This window comes from Cyanistes caeruleus, chromosome 17 (assembly GCF_971803275.1).
Source record: "Cyanistes caeruleus chromosome 17, bCyaCae1.hap1.1, whole genome shotgun sequence".
Lineage (NCBI taxonomy): Eukaryota > Metazoa > Chordata > Aves > Passeriformes > Paridae > Cyanistes > Cyanistes caeruleus.
The window spans coordinates 312,867-329,435 of NC_141717.1; the positions used below are offsets into that span (position 1 = coordinate 312,867).

The following is a 16,569-nucleotide window of genomic DNA, read 5'->3' on the forward strand; positions in this document are numbered from 1 at the left end:
GTGCCTCATTTCACATGTCCAATTTCAAGGGCCACTAAAAGAGGCTCATGTTTGCCTTGCTACCCACAAGTGCTGTAGGTATTTCCAGGAGAAGAGGGAAAATATCGCTGTCCTGTGGTGTGGTAGAAATGCCACCACAACTGTGATTGTGTGAGCAAAGCCAGCCAGTGCTTTTTGGGGCAGCAGCAGCAGCTGAGAGTGTGGCAGAGCGGTTGTGATACTCTTTTTAGAGTCCTGCAAACATTGTTCCCGAAACAACCCACAGCTTTGCAAATGTGCCCGAAGAAAATGCAAAGAGAACTGGGGTGTGAAAATCAAAGACTGTTTATCTGTAGAAGAAAAGGAACAAGAATGAACTACACCACATATTTACACTGTAAGAATATTGGTAACAACAACAACAACCACAACAACAACAACAAACTATAGAACCTATTTACCTGAGAAGAGATCTAACAAAACTCTATGAAACGTATTTACAGGCAACTTAAACAAACTCTAAAACCTCTATCCTGAACACAACAACTGTAAAACGTATGTACAGCAGGGTGGCATCTGTGTCTGTGATGTCCCTAAGTCCTGCAAGAAAAACAAGTAGCACGGTCAGTGCAGTCAGGCACGGAAGGGTGTTCCATGTGCTGCCGGGCTGGGACACTGGCCCAGTGGGACTCTGCTGCCAGAAGGGAGCCTGGCTGGGGGCTGTGGCCCAGGCACTGGAACAGGGCTTGTGTGGCCCACAGCAAGCCCAGGCCAGGCCAGGGATGGCCAGCAGAATGCAGTGCATGGGCTAACGTGTCCCTGAGCAGGAAGTGCCCAGCCCGGCCCCAGGCTGGCAGCAGGGGCCCCATTCTGCCTGTGGGGAGCACCTGCCTGTTCTGCTGCTGGCATCGGTCTTCATCCCAAGACCATGTCTTCCTCCTTGTCTTTTAGATCAATATCCATCTCTTCAACATAATCTTTCGTTTCCACCTCCATCTCTTCCTCTGTCTCGTACATATCCACATCCATCTCTTGCTCTCCAGTATCCTCTCCGTCCACTTCCATGGCTTCTTCTCTATCAGTCTGTGTATCGACGTCCGTCTCCTCCTCTCCGTCTGTGCCAGCCTGCAGAGGTAGCAAAATTTCCCACACTGTCCCACAGAGCTCCAGCCCAGCCAGGCAGCTGCGGGGTGTCCGCCTCCGTGGAATAGTACCATACCTCTTTTGGAACAAATGCAGACATCCTGCAGGGATGGAGAGCAAAATCCAAGCGATGGGGAGCTTTGGGGACTGCTGGGGGAATCAGGGAGCAGGTGGCAACAAGGTGACAGGGGTAGGCTTGGAGCAGGGTGAATGAAGAGCGTGCTGGCACAAGGAGCCAAGGGTTGTGTTGTGGCCGTTGCTGGATGCTGGAAGTTCTAGCTGGAGCGTGCACTGTGACATCACCGCCAGGAGTTCAGGCCCAGGCTGAAGTGGACAACGGAGACCGTAGAATGAACGATGGAATCCCTGGGTGCTTGGGCTTGGAAGGGACCCTAAAGACCATCTTGTTCCAAGCGGAGCGATCTTCCCCTAGAATAGGTTGCTCAGAGCCCCGCTCCCAGCTGGCCTTGGATGTTGCCAAGGATGGAGCATCCCCAGCCTCTGTGCACAGCCTGGGCCAGTGGCCCAGCAGCCGGAGTGGAAAAGAGCAGCTTCATTAGATCCAACTTCAAGCTCACTCCTGCAGTTGAAAGGCTTCTCCTCCCTGTGCCCATCTTTCCTAGAGCTGCAGGGAGGCCTCGCCAGCCCCCTTCTCTTTCCAGGCTGAGCATCCCCAGCCCCACACGGACAGCAGTCCGATGCGTGGCAGTCAAGGCTAAAGGGTAGCAAATGGCTACATCAGGAAGTGAGAGATGGAAGCTTTTGGAGATGGAAGCTTTACCTCTAAATGTAGAAAAGAAAGAGAAGTGGAGGGGGAAATGGTGGGACTCTGGCTCTGTTCTAACTGGCGAAGATTTTCTTTTCTTCTTTTCTGTCGTGCTAACCCAAGTTTTGTTGTTTGAAAGGAGGTTTAGCAAAATATCCATCGTCTTCTCCACTGCTGAAACACTGAACAACACCTGGGCAGGCTGAGGATGCAGAGCAAAACCTGCAAATATCTACTGCTGATGGTGATCCTGGGGAATGCAGCTAAAGCCAGCCAAAAGCAATTTCTGGAAAGTCAAGCCTGCTTTACGTTTTCTGGAGTTTGGTTGTGCCAACTTCACCAGTCATTTCTAAAAAAGGAAAAGAAACTCCAAGCAAAAGAGAGAAAAACACAAAGAAACCAACCCAAAGAAACCAATCAAACAAACAGATAAAACACCCCCAATCAAACCAAAGGCAATGAGAAGTTAGGACTAGTTGTAAGGATATCACAGCAGGCGAATGGCTGCTTCCTACTTGGATCACCATCCAAAGCCACCTAGAACAACTTGTCCAAAACATATCCAACAGGACAAATGGAAAAAGTGATCCATGGCAGCTCTGCATTGTGGTGAAGGATGAGCATGCAGTGGTCCAGATGCAGCATTGCCCACCCTCCAGGCTGCTGTTTGCTCTGCTGAAAGACTCTTGCAGGACTCTTGTGGCCCCTCTCCATGCAATGGAAATCCTTGCCACAGCTCTCAGTTGAGGCACTGGCATTTCCAGAGCCAGATTCCTGCACAATCTTACTGCCTGCTGAGCATCTGGGAAAGCTGCTGAGCATCTTCAGGCCTAGAAGCACAAAAGAGCTCAGGCTCTCCCCGAACTGGGTTTTCAGGGCAGCTTTCCATATCTCTGCAAGATTTCTTCATCCCTCAACACGTCTGACTTTATTATGTCCAACGATGCATTTGGGTTTCTTCCGTCCTCTTGTGTGCCCGTGAGTAACCTTCCACGTGGATGAAGGAGATTGTGTACAGGACAATTGATTGCGGCATTGCCATTTGGCTTCACTGTCACTCAGTTGAACACGGTCCTTATCTAAGAAGGACTTCCAAGAAATGGGTAGGAGTTTGGGCTGTGAGAGGAGCAGAAAGCACATTTTCTACAGCAAATTGCTAGCTGATGCACTTTCCTCCCTGCCAAAATAGTGATTGCCATTCATCTTCCTGGGAAGAATGTAAAGACCCATTCAGAGATGCCAGGTTCAGCTGGCCTGTGGCTTTGTGTGCCTCATTTCACATGTCCAATTTCAAGGGCCACTAAAAGAGGCTCATGTTTGCCTTGCTACCCACAAGTGCTGTAGGTATTTCCAGGAGAAGAGGGAAAACATCGCTGTCCTGTGGTGTGGTAGAAATGCCACCACAACTGTGATTGTGTGAGCAAAGCCAGCCAGTGCTTTTTGGGGCAGCAGCAGCAGCTGAGAGTGTGGCAGAGCGGTTGTGATACTCTTTTTAGAGTCCTGCAAACATTGTTCCCGAAACAACCCACAGCTTTGCAAATGTGCCCGAAGAAAATGCAAAGAGAACTGGGGTGTGAAAATCAAAGACTGTTTATCTGTAGAAGAAAAGGAACAAGAATGAACTACACCACATATTTACACTGTAAGAATATTGGTAACAACAACAACAACCACAACAACAACAACAAACTATAGAACCTATTTACCTGAGAAGAGATCTAACAAAACTCTATGAAACGTATTTACAGACAACTTAAACAAACTCTAAAACCTCTATCCTGAACACAACAACTGTAAAACGTATGTACAGCAGGGTGGCATCTGTGTCTGTGATGTCCCTAAGTCCTGGAAGAAAAACAAGTAGCACGGTCAGTGCAGTCAGGCACGGAAGGGTGTTGCATGTGCTGCCGGGCTGGGACACTGGCCCAGTGGGACTCTGCTGCCAGAAGGGAGCCTGGCTGGGGGCTGTGGCCCAGGCACTGGAACAGGGCTTGTGTGGCCCACAGCAAGCCCAGGCCAGGCCAGGGATGGCCAGCAGAATCCAGTGCATGGGCTAGCGTGTCCCTGAGCAGGAAGTGCCCAGCCCGGCCCCAGGCTGGCAGCAGGGGCCCCATTCTGCCTGTGGGGAGCACCTGCCTGTTCTGCTGCTGGCATCGGTCTTCATCCCAAGACCATGTCTTCCTCCTTGTCTTTTAGATCAATATCCATCTCTTCAACATAATCTTTCGTTTCCACCTCCATCTCTTCCTCTGTCTCGTACATATCCACATCCATCTCTTGCTCTCCAGTATCCTCTCCGTCCACTTCCATGGCTTCTTCTCTATCAGTCTGTGTATCGACGTCCGTCTCCTCCTCTCCGTCTGTGCCAGCCTGCAGAGGTAGCAAAATTTCCCACACTGTCCCACAGAGCTCCAGCCCAGCCAGGCAGCTGCGGGGTGTCCGCCTCCGTGGAATAGTACCATACCTCTTTTGGAACAAATGCAGACATCCTGCAGGGATGGAGAGCAAAATCCAAGCGATGGGGAGCTTTGGGGACTGCTGGGGGAATCAGGGAGCAGGTGGCAACAAGGTGACAGGGGTAGGCTTGGAGCAGGGTGAATGAAGAGCGTGCTGGCACAAGGAGCCAAGGGTTGTGTTGTGGCCGTTGCTGGATGCTGGAAGTTCTAGCTGGAGCGTGCACTGTGACATCACCGCCAGGAGTTCAGGCCCAGGCTGAAGTGGACAACGGAGACCGTAGAATGAATGATGGAATCCCTGGGTGCTTGGGCTTGGAAGGGACCCTAAAGACCATCTTGTTCCAAGCGGAGCGATCTTCCCCTAGAATAGGTTGCTCAGAGCCCCGCTCCCAGCTGGCCTTGGATGTTGCCAAGGATGGAGCATCCCCAGCCTCTGTGCACAGCCTGGGCCAGTGGCCCAGCAGCCGGAGTGGAAAAGAGCAGCTTCATTAGATCCAACTTCAAGCTCACTCCTGCAGTTGAAAGGCTTCTCCTCCCTGTGCCCATCTTTCCTAGAGCTGCAGGGAGGCCTCGCCAGCCCCCTTCTCTTTCCAGGCTGAGCATCCCCAGCCCCACACGGACAGCAGTCCGATGCGTGGCAGTCAAGGCTAAAGGGTAGCAAATGGCTACATCAGGAAGTGAGAGATGGAAGCTTTTGGAGATGGAAGCTTTACCTCTAAATGTAGAAAAGAAAGAGAAGTGGAGGGGGAAATGGTGGGACTCTGGCTCTGTTCTAACTGGCGAAGATTTTCTTTTCTTCTTTTCTGTCGTGCTAACCCAAGTTCTGTTGTTTGAAAGGAGGTTTAGCAAAATATCCATCGTCTTCTCCACTGCTGAAACACTGAACAACACCTGGGCAGGCTGAGGATGCAGAGCAAAACCTGCAAATATCTACTGCTGATCGTGATCCTGGGGAATGCAGCTAAAGCCAGCCAAATGCAATTTCTGGAAAGTCAAGCCTGCTTTACGTTTTCTGGAGTTTGGTTGTGCCAACTTCACCAGTCATTTCTAAAAAAGGAAAAGAAACTCCAAGCAAAAGAGAGAAAAACACAAAGAAACCAACCCAAAGAAACCAATCAAACAAACAGATAAAACACCCCCAATCAAACCAAAGGCAATGAGAAGTTAGGACTAGTTGTAAGGATATCACAGCAGGCGAATGGCTGCTTCCTACTTGGATCACCATCCAAAGCCACCTAGAACAACTTGTCCAAAACATATCCAACAGGACAAATGGAAAAAGTGATCCATGGCAGCTCTGCATTGTGGTGAAGGATGAGCATGCAGTGGTCCAGATGCAGCATTGCCCACCCTCCAGGCTGCTGTTTGCTCTGCTGAAAGACTCTTGCAGGACTCTTGTGGCCCCTCTCCATGCAATGGAAATCCTTGCCACAGCTCTCAGTTGAGGCACTGGCATTTCCAGAGCCAGATTCAGGCACAATCCTACTGCCTGCTGAGCATCTGGGAAAGGTGCTGAGCATCTTCAGGCCTAGAAGCACAAAAGAGCTCAGGCTCTCCCCGAACTGGGTTTTCAGGGCAGCTTTCCATATCTCTGCAAGATTTCTTCATCCCTCAACACGTCTGACTTTATTATGTCCAACGATGCATTTGGGTTTCTTCCGTCCTCTTGTGTGCCCGTGAGTAACCTTCCACGTGGATGAAGGAGATTGTGTACAGGACAATTGATTGCGGCATTGCCATTTGGCTTCACTGTCACTCAGTTGAACACGGTCCTTATCTAAGAAGGACTTCCAAGAAATGGGTAGGAGTTTGGGCTGTGAGAGGAGCAGAAAGCACATTTTCTACAGCAAATTGCTAGCTGATGCACTTTCCTCCCTGCCAAAATAGTGATTGCCATTCATCTTCCTGGGAAGAATGTAAAGACCCATTCAGAGATGCCAGGTTCAGCTGGCCTGTGGCTTTGTGTGCCTCATTTCACATGTCCAATTTCAAGGGCCACTAAAAGAGGCTCATGTTTGCCTTGCTACCCACAAGTGCTGTAGGTATTTCCAGGAGAAGAGGGAAAACATCGCTGTCCTGTGGTGTGGTAGAAATGCCACCACAACTGTGATTGTGTGAGCAAAGCCAGCCAGTGCTTTTTGGGGCAGCAGCAGCAGCTGAGAGTGTGGCAGAGCGGTTGTGATACTCTTTTTAGAGTCCTGCAAACATTGTTCCCGAAACAACCCACAGCTTTGCAAATGTGCCCGAAGAAAATGCAAAGAGAACTGGGGTGTGAAAATCAAAGACTGTTTATCTGTAGAAGAAAAGGAACAAGAATGAACTACACCACATATTTACACTGTAAGAATATTGGTAACAACAACAACAACCACAACAACAACAACAAACTATAGAACCTATTTACCTGAGAAGAGATCTAACAAAACTCTATGAAACGTATTTACAGACAACTTAAACAAACTCTAAAACCTCTATCCTGAACACAACAACTGTAAAACGTATGTACAGCAGGGTGGCATCTGTGTCTGTGATGTCCCTAAGTCCTGCAAGAAAAACAAGTAGCACGGTCAGTGCAGTCAGGCACGGAAGGGTGTTCCATGTGCTGCCGGGCTGGGACACTGGCCCAGTGGGACTCTGCTGCCAGAAGGGAGCCTGGCTGGGGGCTGTGGCCCAGGCACTGGAACAGGGCTTGTGTGGCCCACAGCAAGCCCAGGCCAGGCCAGGGATGGCCAGCAGAATCCAGTGCATGGGCTAGCGTGTCCCTGAGCAGGAAGTGCCCAGCCCGGCCCCAGGCTGGCAGCAGGGGCCCCATTCTGCCTGTGGGGAGCACCTGCCTGTTCTGCTGCTGGCATCGGTCTTCATCCCAAGACCATGTCTTCCTCCTTGTCTTTTAGATCAATATCCATCTCTTCAACATAATCTTTCGTTTCCACCTCCATCTCTTCCTCTGTCTCGTACATATCCACATCCATCTCTTCCTCTCCAGTATCCTCTCCGTCCACTTCCATGGCTTCTTCTCTATCAGTCTGTGTATCGACGTCCGTCTCCTCCTCTCCGTCTGTGCCAGCCTGCAGAGGTAGCAAAATTTCCCACACTGTCCCACAGAGCTCCAGCCCAGCCAGGCAGCTGCGGGGTGTCTGCCTCCGTGGAATAGTACCATACCTCTTTTGGAACAAATGCAGACATCCTGCAGGGATGGAGAGCAAAATCCAAGCGATGGGGAGCTTTGGGGACTGCTGGGGGAATCAGGGAGCAGGTGGCAACAAGGTGACAGGGGTAGGCTTGGAGCAGGGTGAATGAAGAGCGTGCTGGCACAAGGAGCCAAGGGTTGTGTTGTGGCCGTTGCTGGATGCTGGAAGTTCTAGCTGGAGCGTGCACTGTGACATCACCGCCAGGAGTTCAGGCCCAGGCTGAAGTGGACAACGGAGACCGTAGAATGAACGATGGAATCCCTGGGTGCTTGGGCTTGGAAGGGACCCTAAAGACCATCTTGTTCCAAGCGGAGCGATCTTCCCCTAGAATAGGTTGCTCAGAGCCCCGCTCCCAGCTGGCCTTGGATGTTGCCAAGGATGGAGCATCCCCAGCCTCTGTGCACAGCCTGGGCCAGTGGCCCAGCAGCCGGAGTGGAAAAGAGCAGCTTCATTAGATCCAACTTCAAGCTCACTCCTGCAGTTGAAAGGCTTCTCCTCCCTGTGCCCATCTTTCCTAGAGCTGCAGGGAGGCCTCGCCAGCCCCCTTCTCTTTCCAGGCTGAGCATCCCCAGCCCCACACGGACAGCAGTCCGATGCGTGGCAGTCAAGGCTAAAGGGTAGCAAATGGCTACATCAGGAAGTGAGAGATGGAAGCTTTTGGAGATGGAAGCTTTACCTCTAAATGTAGAAAAGAAAGAGAAGTGGAGGGGGAAATGGTGGGACTCTGGCTCTGTTCTAACTGGCGAAGATTTTCTTTTCTTCTTTTCTGTCGTGCTAACCCAAGTTCTGTTGTTTGAAAGGAGGTTTAGCAAAATATCCATCGTCTTCTCCACTGCTGAAACACTGAACAACACCTGGGCAGGCTGAGGATGCAGAGCAAAACCTGCAAATATCTACTGCTGATCGTGATCCTGGGGAATGCAGCTAAAGCCAGCCAAATGCAATTTCTGGAAAGTCAAGCCTGCTTTACGTTTTCTGGAGTTTGGTTGTGCCAACTTCACCAGTCATTTCTAAAAAAGGAAAAGAAACTCCAAGCAAAAGAGAGAAAAACACGAAGAAACCAACCCAAAGAAACCAATCAAACAAACAGATAAAACACCCCCAATCAAACCAAAGGCAATGAGAAGTTAGGACTAGTTGTAAGGATATCACAGCAGGCGAATGGCTGCTTCCTACTTGGATCACCATCCAAAGCCACCTAGAACAACTTGTCCAAAACATATCCAACAGGACAAATGGAAAAAGTGATCCATGGCAGCTCTGCATTGTGGTGAAGGATGAGCATGCAGTGGTCCAGATGCAGCATTGCCCACCCTCCAGGCTGCTGTTTGCTCTGCTGAAAGACTCTTGCAGGACTCTTGTGGCCCCTCTCCATGCAATGGAAATCCTTGCCACAGCTCTCAGTTGAGGCACTGGCATTTCCAGAGCCAGATTCAGGCACAATCCTACTGCCTGCTGAGCATCTGGGAAAGGTGCTGAGCATCTTCAGGCCTAGAAGCACAAAAGAGCTCAGGCTCTCCCCGAACTGGGTTTTCAGGGCAGCTTTCCATATCTCTGCAAGATTTCTTCATCCCTCAACACGTCTGACTTTATTATGTCCAACGATGCATTTGGGTTTCTTCCGTCCTCTTGTGTGCCCGTGAGTAACCTTCCACGTGGATGAAGGAGATTGTGTACAGGACAATTGATTGCGGCATTGCCATTTGGCTTCACTGTCACTCAGTTGAACACGGTCCTTATCTAAGAAGGACTTCCAAGAAATGGGTAGGAGTTTGGGCTGTGAGAAGAGCAGAAAGCACATTTTCTACAGCAAATTGCTAGCTGATGCACTTTCCTCCCTGCCAAAATAGTGATTGCCATTCATCTTCCTGGGAAGAATGTAAAGACCCATTCAGAGATGCCAGGTTCAGCTGGCCTGTGGCTTTGTGTGCCTCATTTCACATGTCCAATTTCAAGGGCCACTAAAAGAGGCTCATGTTTGCCTTGCTACCCACAAGTGCTGTAGGTATTTCCAGGAGAAGAGGGAAAATATCGCTGTCCTGTGGTGTGGTAGAAATGCCACCACAACTGTGATTGTGTGAGCAAAGCCAGCCAGTGCTTTTTGGGGCAGCAGCAGCAGCTGAGAGTGTGGCAGAGCGGTTGTGATACTCTTTTTAGAGTCCTGCAAACATTGTTCCCGAAACAACCCACAGCTTTGCAAATGTGCCCGAAGAAAATGCAAAGAGAACTGGGGTGTGAAAATCAAAGACTGTTTATCTGTAGAAGAAAAGGAACAAGAATGAACTACACCACATATTTACACTGTAAGAATATTGGTAACAACAACAACAACCACAACAACAACAACAAACTATAGAACCTATTTACCTGAGAAGAGATCTAACAAAACTCTATGAAACGTATTTACAGACAACTTAAACAAACTCTAAAACCTCTATCCTGAACACAACAACTGTAAAACGTATGTACAGCAGGGTGGCATCTGTGTCTGTGATGTCCCTAAGTCCTGCAAGAAAAACAAGTAGCACGGTCAGTGCAGTCAGGCACGGAAGGGTGTTCCATGTGCTGCCGGGCTGGGACACTGGCCCAGTGGGACTCTGCTGCCAGAAGGGAGCCTGGCTGGGGGCTGTGGCCCAGGCACTGGAACAGGGCTTGTGTGGCCCACAGCAAGCCCAGGCCAGGCCAGGGATGGCCAGCAGAATGCAGTGCATGGGCTAGCGTGTCCCTGAGCAGGAAGTGCCCAGCCCGGCCCCAGGCTGGCAGCAGGGGCCCCATTCTGCCTGTGGGGAGCACCTGCCTGTTCTGCTGCTGGCATCGGTCTTCATCCCAAGACCATGTCTTCCTCCTTGTCTTTTAGATCAATATCCATCTCTTCAACATAATCTTTCGTTTCCACCTCCATCTCTTCCTCTGTCTCGTACATATCCACATCCATCTCTTCCTCTCCAGTATCCTCTCCGTCCACTTCCATGGCTTCTTCTCTATCAGTCTGTGTATCGACGTCCGTCTCCTCCTCTCCGTCTGTGCCAGCCTGCAGAGGTAGCAAAATTTCCCAGCCTGTCCCACAGAGCTCCAGCCCAGCCAGGCAGCTGCGGGGTGTCCGCCTCCGTGGAATAGTACCATACCTCTTTTGGAACAAATGCAGACATCCTGCAGGGATGGAGAGCAAAATCCAAGCGATGGGGAGCTTTGGGGACTGCTGGGGGAATCAGGGAGCAGGTGGCAACAAGGTGACAGGGGTAGGCTTGGAGCAGGGTGAATGAAGAGCGTGCTGGCACAAGGAGCCAAGGGTTGTGTTGTGGCCGTTGCTGGATGCTGGAAGTTCTAGCTGGAGCGTGCACTGTGACATCACCGCCAGGAGTTCAGGCCCAGGCTGAAGTGGACAACGGAGACCGTAGAATGAACGATGGAATCCCTGGGTGCTTGGGCTTGGAAGGGACCCTAAAGACCATCTTGTTCCAAGCGGAGCGATCTTCCCCTAGAATAGGTTGCTCAGAGCCCCGCTCCCAGCTGGCCTTGGATGTTGCCAAGGATGGAGCATCCCCAGCCTCTGTGCACAGCCTGGGCCAGTGGCCCAGCAGCCGGAGTGGAAAAGAGCAGCTTCATTAGATCCAACTTCAAGCTCACTCCTGCAGTTGAAAGGCTTCTCCTCCCTGTGCCCATCTTTCCTAGAGCTGCAGGGAGGCCTCGCCAGCCCCCTTCTCTTTCCAGGCTGAGCATCCCCAGCCCCACACGGACAGCAGTCCGATGCGTGGCAGTCAAGGCTAAAGGGTAGCAAATGGCTACATCAGGAAGTGAGAGATGGAAGCTTTTGGAGATGGAAGCTTTACCTCTAAATGTAGAAAAGAAAGAAAAGTGGAGGGGGAAATGGTGGGACTCTGGCTCTGTTCTAACTGGCGAAGATTTTCTTTTCTTCTTTTCTGTCGTGCTAACCCAAGTTCTGTTGTTTGAAAGGAGGTTTAGCAAAATATCCATCGTCTTCTCCACTGCTGAAACACTGAACAACACCTGGGCAGGCTGAGGATGCAGAGCAAAACCTGCAAATATCTACTGCTGATCGTGATCCTGGGGAATGCAGCTAAAGCCAGCCAAATGCAATTTCTGGAAAGTCAAGCCTGCTTTACGTTTTCTGGAGTTTGGTTGTGCCAACTTCACCAGTCATTTCTAAAAAAGGAAAAGAAACTCCAAGCAAAAGAGAGAAAAACACAAAGAAACCAACCCAAAGAAACCAATCAAACAAACAGATAAAACACCCCCAATCAAACCAAAGGCAATGAGAAGTTAGGACTAGTTGTAAGGATATCACAGCAGGCGAATGGCTGCTTCCTACTTGGATCACCATCCAAAGCCACCTAGAACAACTTGTCCAAAACATATCCAACAGGACAAATGGAAAAAGTGATCCATGGCAGCTCTGCATTGTGGTGAAGGATGAGCATGCAGTGGTCCAGATGCAGCATTGCCCACCCTCCAGGCTGCTGTTTGCTCTGCTGAAAGACTCTTGCAGGACTCTTGTGGCCCCTCTCCATGCAATGGAAATCCTTGCCACAGCTCTCAGTTGAGGCACTGGCATTTCCAGAGCCAGATTCAGGCACAATCCTACTGCCTGCTGAGCATCTGGGAAAGGTGCTGAGCATCTTCAGGCCTAGAAGCACAAAAGAGCTCAGGCTCTCCCCGAACTGGGTTTTCAGGGCAGCTTTCCATATCTCTGCAAGATTTCTTCATCCCTCAACACGTCTGACTTTATTATGTCCAACGATGCATTTGGGTTTCTTCCGTCCTCTTGTGTGCCCGTGAGTAACCTTCCACGTGGATGAAGGAGATTGTGTACAGGACAATTGATTGCGGCATTGCCATTTGGCTTCACTGTCACTCAGTTGAACACGGTCCTTATCTAAGAAGGACTTCCAAGAAATGGGTAGGAGTTTGGGCTGTGAGAGGAGCAGAAAGCACATTTTCTACAGCAAATTGCTAGCTGATGCACTTTCCTCCCTGCCAAAATAGTGATTGCCATTCATCTTCCTGGGAAGAATGTAAAGACCCATTCAGAGATGCCAGGTTCAGCTGGCCTGTGGCTTTGTGTGCCTCATTTCACATGTCCAATTTCAAGGGCCACTAAAAGAGGCTCATGTTTGCCTTGCTACCCACAAGTGCTGTAGGTATTTCCAGGAGAAGAGGGAAAACATCGCTGTCCTGTGGTGTGGTAGAAATGCCACCACAACTGTGATTGTGTGAGCAAAGCCAGCCAGTGCTTTTTGGGGCAGCAGCAGCAGCTGAGAGTGTGGCAGAGCGGTTGTGATACTCTTTTTAGAGTCCTGCAAACATTGTTCCCGAAACAACCCACAGCTTTGCAAATGTGCCCGAAGAAAATGCAAAGAGAACTGGGGTGTGAAAATCAAAGACTGTTTATCTGTAGAAGAAAAGGAACAAGAATGAACTACACCACATATTTACACTGTAAGAATATTGGTAACAACAACAACAACCACAACCACAACAACAACAACAAACTATAGAACCTATTTACCTGAGAAGAGATCTAACAAAACTCTATGAAACGTATTTACAGACAACTTAAACAAACTCTAAAACCTCTATCCTGAACACAACAACTGTAAAACGTATGTACAGCAGGGTGGCATCTGTGTCTGTGATGTCCCTAAGTCCTGCAAGAAAAACAAGTAGCACGGTCAGTGCAGTCAGGCACGGAAGGGTGTTCCATGTGCTGCCGGGCTGGGACACTGGCCCAGTGGGACTCTGCTGCCAGAAGGGAGCCTGGCTGGGGGCTGTGGCCCAGGCACTGGAACAGGGCTTGTGTGGCCCACAGCAAGCCCAGGCCAGGCCAGGGATGGCCAGCAGAATCCAGTGCATGGGCTAGCGTGTCCCTGAGCAGGAAGTGCCCAGCCCGGCCCCAGGCTGGCAGCAGGGGCCCCACTCTGCCTGTGGGGGGAGCACCTGCCTGTTCTGCTGCTGGCATCGGTCTTCATCCCAAGACCATGTCTTCCTCCTTGTCTTTTAGATCAATATCCATCTCTTCAACATAATCTTTCGTTTCCACCTCCATCTCTTCCTCTGTCTCGTACATATCCACATCCATCTCTTCCTCTCCAGTATCCTCTCCGTCCACTTCCATGGCTTCTTCTCTATCAGTCTGTGTATCGACGTCCGTCTCCTCCTCTCCGTCTGTGCCAGCCTGCAGAGGTAGCAAAATTTCCCAGCCTGTCCCACAGAGCTCCAGCCCAGCCAGGCAGCTGCGGGGTGTCCGCCTCCGTGGAATAGTACCATACCTCTTTTGGAACAAATGCAGACATCCTGCAGGGATGGAGAGCAAAATCCAAGCGATGGGGAGCTTTGGGGACTGCTGGGGGAATCAGGGAGCAGGTGGCAACAAGGTGACAGGGGTAGGCTTGGAGCAGGGTGAATGAAGAGCGTGCTGGCACAAGGAGCCAAGGGTTGTGTTGTGGCCGTTGCTGGATGCTGGAAGTTCTAGCTGGAGCGTGCACTGTGACATCACCGCCAGGAGTTCAGGCCCAGGCTGAAGTGGACAACGGAGACCGTAGAATGAATGATGGAATCCCTGGGTGCTTGGGCTTGGAAGGGTCCCTAAAGACCATCTTGTTCCAAGCGGAGCGATCTTCCCCTAGAATAGGTTGCTCAGAGCCCCGCTCCCAGCTGGCCTTGGATGTTGCCAAGGATGGAGCATCCCCAGCCTCTGTGCACAGCCTGGGCCAGTGGCCCAGCAGCCGGAGTGGAAAAGAGCAGCTTCATTAGATCCAACTTCAAGCTCACTCCTGCAGTTGAAAGGCTTCTCCTCCCTGTGCCCATCTTTCCTAGAGCTGCAGGGAGGCCTCGCCAGCCCCCTTCTCTTTCCAGGCTGAGCATCCCCAGCCCCACACGGACAGCAGTCCGATGCGTGGCAGTCAAGGCTAAAGGGTAGCAAATGGCTACATCAGGAAGTGAGAGATGGAAGCTTTTGGAGATGGAAGCTTTACCTCTAAATGTAGAAAAGAAAGAGAAGTGGAGAGGGAAATGGTGGGACTCTGGCTCTGTTCTAACTGGCGAAGATTTTCTTTTCTTCTTTTCTGTCGTGCTAACCCAAGTTCTGTTGTTTGAAAGGAGGTTTAGCAAAATATCCATCGTCTTCTCCACTGCTGAAACACTGAACAACACCTGGGCAGGCTGAGGATGCAGAGCAAAACCTGCAAATATCTACTGCTGATCGTGATCCTGGGGAATGCAGCTAAAGCCAGCCAAAAGCAATTTCTGGAAAGTCAAGCCTGCTTTACGTTTTCTGGAGTTTGCTTGTGCCAACTTCACCAGTCATTTCTAAAAAAGGAAAAGAAACTCCAAGCAAAAGAGAGAAAAACACAAAGAAACCAACCCAAAGAAACCAATCAAACAAACAGATAAAACACCCCCAATCAAACCAAAGGCAATGAGAAGTTAGGACTAGTTGTAAGGATATCACAGCAGGCGAATGGCTGCTTCCTACTTGGATCACCATCCAAAGCCACCTAGAACAACTTCTCCAAAACATATCCAACAGGACAAATGGAAAAAGTGATCCATGGCAGCTCTGCATTGTGGTGAAGGATGAGCATGCAGTGGTCCAGATGCAGCATTGCCCACCCTCCAGGCTGCTGTTTGCTCTGCTGAAAGACTCTTGCAGGACTCTTGTGGCCCCTCTCCATGCAATGGAAATCCTTGCCACAGCTCTCAGTTGAGGCACTGGCATTTCCAGAGCCAGATTCCTGCACAATCCTACTGCCTGCTGAGCATCTGGGAAAGGTGCTGAGCATCTTCAGGCCTAGAAGCACAAAAGAGCTCAGGCTCTCCCCGAACTGGGTTTTCAGGGCAGCTTTCCATATCTCTGCAAGATTTCTTCATCCCTCCACACGTCTGACTTTATTATGTCCAACGATGCATTTGGGTTTCTTCCGTCCTCTTGTGTGCCCGTGAGTAACCTTCCACGTGGATGAAGGAGATTGTGTACAGGACAATTGATTGCGGCATTGCCATTTGGCTTCACTGTCACTCAGTTGAACACGGTCCTTATCTAAGAAGGACTTCCAAGAAATGTGTAGGAGTTTTGGCTGTGAGAGGAGCAGAAAGCACATTTTCTACAGCAAATTGCTAGCTGATGCACTTTCCTCCCTGCCAAAATAGTGATTGCCATTCATCTTCCTGGGAAGAATGTAAAGACCCATTCAGAGATGCCAGGTTCAGCTGGCCTGTGGCTTTGTGTGCCTCATTTCACATGTCCAATTTCAAGGGCCACTAAAAGAGGCTCAGGTTTGCCCTGCTACCCACAAGTGCTGTAGGTATTTCCAGGAGAAGAGGGAAAACATCGCTGTCCTGTGGTGTGGTAGAAATGCCACCACAACTGTGATTGTGTGAGCAAAGCCAGCCAGTGCTTTTTGGGGCAGCAGCAGCAGCTGAGAGTGTGGCAGAGCGGTTGTGATACTCTTTTTAGAGTCCTGCAAACATTGTTCCCGAAACAAGCCACAGCTTTGCAAATGTGCCCGAAGAAAATGCAAAGAGAACTGGGGTGTGAAAATCAAAGACTGTTTATCTGTAGAAGAAAAGGAACAAGAATGAACTACACCACATATTTACACTGTAAGAATATTGGTAACAACAACAACAACAACAACAACAAATTATAGAACCTATTTACCTGAGAACAGCTCTAACAAAACTCTATGAAACGTATTTACAGACAACTTAAACAAACTCTAAAACTTCTATCCTGAAGACAACAACTGTAAAACGTATGTACAGCAGGGTGGCATCTGTGTCTGTGATGTCCCTAAGTCCTGGAAGAAAAACAAGTAGCACGGTCAGTGCAGTCAGGCACGGAAGGGTGTTCCATGTGCTGCCGGGCTGGGACACTGGCCCAGTGGGACTCTGCTGCCAGAAGGGAGCCTGGCTGGGGGCTGTGGCCCTGGCACTGGAACAGGGCTTGTGTGGCCCACAGCAAGCCCAGGCCAGGCCAGGGATTGCCAGCAGAATGCAGTGCATGGGCTAGCGTGTC

The 16,569-nt window shown here is 50.2% G+C and overlaps 1 long non-coding RNA gene across 1 annotated transcript; it reads right to left on the bottom strand.

Moving 5' to 3' along the window:
- Positions 1 to 306: 306 nt before the first annotated feature.
- LOC147649977 (uncharacterized) lies at positions 307 to 16,107 on the bottom strand. The gene is made up of 11 exons (XR_015277253.1): positions 13,823 to 16,107; positions 13,495 to 13,728; positions 10,661 to 13,201; positions 10,333 to 10,566; positions 7,507 to 10,041; positions 7,179 to 7,412; positions 4,353 to 6,887; positions 4,025 to 4,258; positions 1,199 to 3,733; positions 871 to 1,104; positions 307 to 579 (listed from the first exon to the last, which is right to left on the bottom strand). It is a non-coding gene; the product is annotated as an uncharacterized LOC147649977 (long non-coding RNA).
- Between the last annotated feature and the right edge of the window lie 462 nt (positions 16,108 to 16,569).